Source organism: Cebidichthys violaceus, unplaced genomic scaffold, assembly GCF_023349555.1.
Source record: "Cebidichthys violaceus isolate CVI_PGR_0920_01 unplaced genomic scaffold, fCebVio1.0.p SCAF_107, whole genome shotgun sequence".
Classification (NCBI taxonomy): Eukaryota; Metazoa; Chordata; class Actinopteri; order Perciformes; family Stichaeidae; genus Cebidichthys; species Cebidichthys violaceus.
In genome coordinates this window covers 414423-420422 of record NW_027176271.1, presented here as the reverse complement: position 1 = coordinate 420422, position 6000 = coordinate 414423, and positions in this window count along the sequence as shown.

Below are 6000 nucleotides of genomic sequence, written 5' to 3'. Positions count from 1 at the left end.
GGGACAGGCAATATAGGCGTGTTCCAGGGAGAGTCTGATGGTCTCAACACTCCTGCTTCGAGCAGACCATAAATGGTGTCTGTTATCCCTTCTACAGAATCTTTGTTGAGTCGATACTGTGGTTTCCACACAGAAGGCTGTCCAGATTTCTTTTCTATTTTCACTGAATGGTGGGGGGTGCAGCCGACATCATAGTCTCCTTTTGCCCATAGATGTTCTGGCATTCGGTTTAGCAAATCTTCCGCTGCTGGATGGTCTGACAACTCACGACCATGGTGTCTTTCCAGTTCCTGCTTTTCCAATATGCCTTTTTCTCTGCTACAATGTGATATTTTCCAAATTATCTTATCTGGGCTATGGTGAAGTAATGGGGAGGCGGTGGGACACCAGTTTGTTGTTTCCTGGGCTCTTTTCATCATCGGTCCTAATGAACGGGCTTCTTGACCGGCTGCTATGGCCAGCGTGACATGAGGTACACTTTCATGGTCCAGCTCATACCATTGTGCTTGGGTTTCAGTGAGTTCACAATATGCTGCTACTCCTTCTGGACCCACGAAGATATCAGTAATCCTAATCATTTCTTGAACTCCTTCTCTTTCTTGCTCCCATGCATCTGTATATTCTTCATCAGGTGTTCTCAGGTAGTTGTAGGTGCAATGAAATGGGTCAATAGGAGGGCCATATGCTCCTTGACTGTTGATCCATGGCTTCCAGTCTTGATAAGTTTTGTTGACACAAGGCTGTTCCCTTTCTCCTGGTAACAGCCTGGCCCAAAACACCTCAGTCTTTTCCTCTTGTTCTTCGGAATTTGTCATAATGAGAATTCTTTCTCCGTGTGTCTGCCATGGAGTGAGAGGCTGACCCTTGAAAGTGATCCTTAACCCGTCCGCTGAACATTTAATTTCAGCTCCGACTCTTGTCATTAGATCTCTTCCCATTAAATTGACAGGGCATTTCGGAGAATACAGGAATTGATGTAACAAGTTTTGTCTTCCTAGTGTGGTTTCCAATGGTGTTGTGAATCTCTGCACCTCTGTCTTTCCCGAATATCCAACCGTTCTCATGGTGTCTTCTGAGAGTGGGGGTGTTTTCCCACTAAGGTTTCGTAAGCATGAGGCTGCGGCACCAGAGTCAACCATCATTTCAATTTCAACTCCGGCAACGCTACAGGTCACCATTGGTTCTGTCTGAGCCCTGTAAACCACACATGCTTCTGGATCTTCTGGGCCTCCTCAGTACTGACCTTGTTGGTCAGCACCGTTCCATGTTCCTGGTGGCAGCACGGACATCTGTTGATGTTGAGGTCTCATGAGGGGAGCTACAGTTGGTTCTACTGGACCAGGTCTTGCATACTGCTGCTGTCGTGGTGGAAATGTAGCGCGTCCTCGTGGTGCACTGAACTGTATTCCTCCTCCTTGTCCATATGGGCAGTCTCTTGCCCAGTGTCCTCTTTGTTCACATATGTAACATTCATCACCAGGTCTCACATAGTTGCCTTGTTGATATCCTCTCCCTCTACCATATCCACGTCCTCTGCCTCTACCTCTACCTCCGTACTGTGGAGGGGGTTGGTAGTACACCACTGGGGGAACTGGGGCTGCTGGACATGTGGCCAGAGGTGCAGCTTGATTTTGAGGCTGCTGAGGGGTCTGAGTCTCTGTTAGTGCCATCTGTTTCCTTATCTGCTGTTTCCTCTTGTTCGCTTCTGCATCAGCCTCTGCTAATTGACTCCTCAGCAGTCTCTGCGACAGTTTCGTTAACTCCTCTTTTCCGTTTGCTTCAACAGCTAAATATCTTTGAAGGTGATGGGTGAGGTGTTCCCTCCATATGGCATCTTCCATGGTACTCATACCCACTACTCCATCCAGCGCTGTTTGAACTGGTAGGGGCAGGCCTTTCCGTACTACATCTCGCCATACTACCATTGTAGGTTCACTGCTGTCATGTCTCCCCCCTGTGGCCATATACCACTCTGATTCCACTCTTTTTAGATACTGATGCATCTCCTCCTCTGGTTTCATCTTCATTCCAGTGAGAGCAGCCATGTTTGGTCTTGTAGGCCACATTTCTCGCATTACTTTCCAAAAGATTCCTCGGAAATTATCGAATGGAGTCTCTTCTGGTCTGCCAGACGTTCCTGTTCCTGCTTCCAGGGCATTTATTTTGACTGTTCCCTCCGCTCGAACTATTATGGCCCGTATGTCTCCAAGTGCCAATTTATCTGCTGCCGTAAGTTTTTCAAAGAGGCAGATCCACGGGTTGGCTCCTCCTCCCAGCGATGGCAGTGCTTCCTGTAGCATGTTCATATCTCGATGTCCCCACGGCACAAACTCAGCTTGTCCGTTGGATTTCACCAGCAGAGGGCACTGTTGGGCTGGAGATGATGTTGACATTTCACCTCTTACTGGACAAACCCAATTTGCATAGCGGTTTGTTTTCTTCTTTTCTCTGGTGGAACGTCTGAGAGGTTGAGGACCTCCAGATGCTCCTTGCATCTCCTCACTTCCATCTTCCTCGTCAGTGCTATTAGGATAGTCATCGTCATCTGAGGATGTTTTTGATCTACTAGGTTTGAGGTACAGGACTGCTTCCGTCTCAAACTTCTCACCCTTGTCCTTCTGTTCAACTTTCTTCTTCTTTGTTTTCTCTACTTTACTTTTTCTTTGCTCTACCTCTAGTCGCAGACTTGCACAGGTTCGTTCTAGGTCTCTGAGGTCTGCCTTTACATCTGCATTTCTTCTTTCTTCTTTCTTTCTGTACCCTTCTTCTTTCTCTGCACGTACTTGCTGTTTCAGTCTTTCGAACTCTCTTCTTTCTTCATCCATTCGATACAATGCGTATTCTGTGTCAATCTCCACTAGTCTGCTCTCTTCTTGACTTTGGGGCTCACTTCCTTCAGCATCTTGTTCTCGCACAGATTCCAAATTACACAAGCCCTCTTTATTACTTTCTTCTCCTTCTCTGCTCACGATGGAATCCTGGCGCCCTGCTCCGTCTAGATTCTCTCGTTCTTGAGTCAATATTCTCACTTCTTCCCGCATCATTTCCAACACAGACTTGGTTAGGTCTTTGGATTTAGACTTCATCCTTCTCCTAGTTTCCCCTTCGTCATCTGTTTCCATGTCCAACTCTCCTCCCCTGATTTTGCGCACGGGTGCTTGGATTGAGAAGTTTTCCAAGAAGGGATTGTTCATTCTCCGTTTCCTCTGATCATATGGTGGGGGAAGCTCAGACTGCGCCTGTGCTTCCGTTAGCAATGACGGGTACAATGGTGAGTAGACCGGGTTGTTCGGTTCGAGACTGGTGATGTCCTTATGGGGTTTGAAATCTGTCACTTCTGGTTTCAGGACTTCAGGCAGTCCCACAGCAGATGCAGGGGTGGTCGGATCGACTGCCTTCCAGTAGGTGAGCAGCCGTTTGGTCTCTGCGCACCTTTTGTCTTCTTTGTCGAGGGCTCTTTTCTTGCCGTGCTTGCTTGTGAAACTGGCTCCTTCATACTCAGCAGTGGCATCGTTTCTTGCCCTTGCAGCCTCTTTCCACACCTTGCGTCTGTGATCAGCAGTAGGGGCCACCACTTCCGGAAACCACCCATTCTTTTGCCATTTTTCCAGATATTTCTTCATTTTCTCCCATTCCCTTTTCCTTTCTTTGGGCTCCGTCTGATCCTCCATTCTTTCTCTGGCTCTTCCCAGCATTTCCTTAGTGTTCAGTGTGACCATCATGCAGCCTGGGAGTATCTTTAATCTGTTTTATTGTTTCTTTATTTTTTACCTCACACTTCTCACTGTCTACGAAGCTCTTCTCTAATCGTAATTCTGACCGTGTAAAACTGTATGCAATGGAAATGTATAAAAACAATTTTTTTTTAATATAAAATCTAAATTAAAATTAAAAACTCCAAAACTTGAAAATTTTAATTTTAAATTTAAAATATCGAATCAAAATCTCAATGGTCTATGGTAATTGAAATCAAAACTCAGGATCAATTTCAAATTCAACAACGTAAATTAAAATATTGGATTAAACCAGCCTTACAATTGAAGAAGCGAAATCAAAACTATCAATAAAATATAAAACGTTGAATTACAATTATTTTAACAATTACTGGATTAAAATTGTTTTAATTATCTAACAAGTACAATTAAATGTATCAGTGATAATTAGAAACATCTAATTAAAAACTAACTTCATCAACTAAATCAAAATGTTGAATTTATGCTTATAAAATTCACCCTACTGTAATTATCTGAAACATGTACTTCCTTTTAACTATTTTGTGCCTACTTCTTCAGCCCACCAGATGGCAGACTTTCTGTAGTCCTAATGCACTTACTATTCCGGGTCTATAGGGGGCAAACTTTTGTAGTTCTACTTTCTGCAAAAACCATGTGCTCACAGCACGTGCCTCGTGGCTAAAACAAAAGGCTAAGCTAACTACTAGCATGAGCCAATAATTAACACACAACTAAAGCCTAATTAGCCGGGAACATGTGCTGCAAGCTATCTCGATGCTAACACAAAGACTTTACCGGCCACAGACATGTGCCTGAAGTCCTCTCACAGAACAAAGGGCTCAACCACCTTTCTCTCAGTACTCCACACACACTCTTTATTTCACTAGACCGGGACTTGGCTTTTCACCAACGTACCGGTTATTTCTCATAATCTCCTCTTTTATCTAAATATATAAGGTTAGACACCAGAGCCTACAGCCTCCAGTACAACCAATACATCCACGCCTTACTCAATCACCATGTATTCTACTCTATATTATCTAAGCCACTCAGTAGCCTTATTTATAATACTATACTCTCTCTTATCACGTGATGTAAACAACACAGCGACACTCTCAGAGAATACAACACCAGCAAACCACACTTCAGCAATCAGTATTCTCTCCCATCACGGGTGGAGAATAGACTGACTCGTTAGCGTGACTTCGCTCTGAAAAGAAAACACGATACTAAACTACAAATCCCCAATGTACTTTCCCCTGTTCCTCCCCGGAATTCAGTCTCCTTAGACCCAAGTCAAAACCAGCGAACTACCACCCGAGAATCAACCCCCCCCCTTTTTCGGGCAGAGTTACGGCGAATCCTCGTTGGCTTAGCTTTGCTAGTCTCAGCCAATATTTCGTCTGTTACTAATTCGTTCCCACCCAGTACATAAGCCCCCGCATTGTTAAACACAGAACGCCAGTATAGGACTACTCAGAGATCGTCACCTGTTGAGCGTAATCTATCCGCAATTCACTGTTAATCGTTTAATCAATCGGTGCTTTTAAGCCCCAGGCTTTTTCCTCGGCGATCGCTCCGTTCTCTTGACGGACGTCCCGGTATATTTTCTCTCGTCCAGCTCGGTGTCTGGACGGTATTTACAAACATGCATCACACTCAAATTTGTAATCAGTTTGTAAGTGTGTTTCCGCACTCAATACAGTCCCATCACTTTAGATTTCAAGTTATTATACTTCACCGGCCTCCTGCAGCTTCTCCTCTTATCCGGCCGTCAGAAGCGCCGACCCCCGACACCTTCGCTAAGTTTTTCCTATATAACTATACAGATTTTATTAAAAAGGTTCTGCCTACCTTTCGTCCGTTGGGCCCCGAAGGTATCGCCGGTCAACGCCTCGTCCAGTCCGTGTCCTGAGGTCCACTGAGAAATGCCCACCCAGGGACGCCAAATTGTAATGGAGTGGGACCTCTGCTCGCAGGAGGCCGCGGACCTCTCGCTCTTTCGTTGTTGTTTGAGCAACGAAGTCACGCTAAGAAAAATCAGCTGAATCCGGCTTACAATGAAAAAGTATTTATAATTCACAAATGCTAAAAAGACAATTACAAACTGAATTACACTGTCGACAGTAAGGAATCGCGAAACCGAGTTCAAACACTCTACCCCCCTAACCGGCCAACAAACGCCAGTTTACAGTAAAGAAGATCACCAAGAACTGAATAGCGTCTCTCCGAACAATGTTTTTATACCCAAAAGTCAACGGTTTAC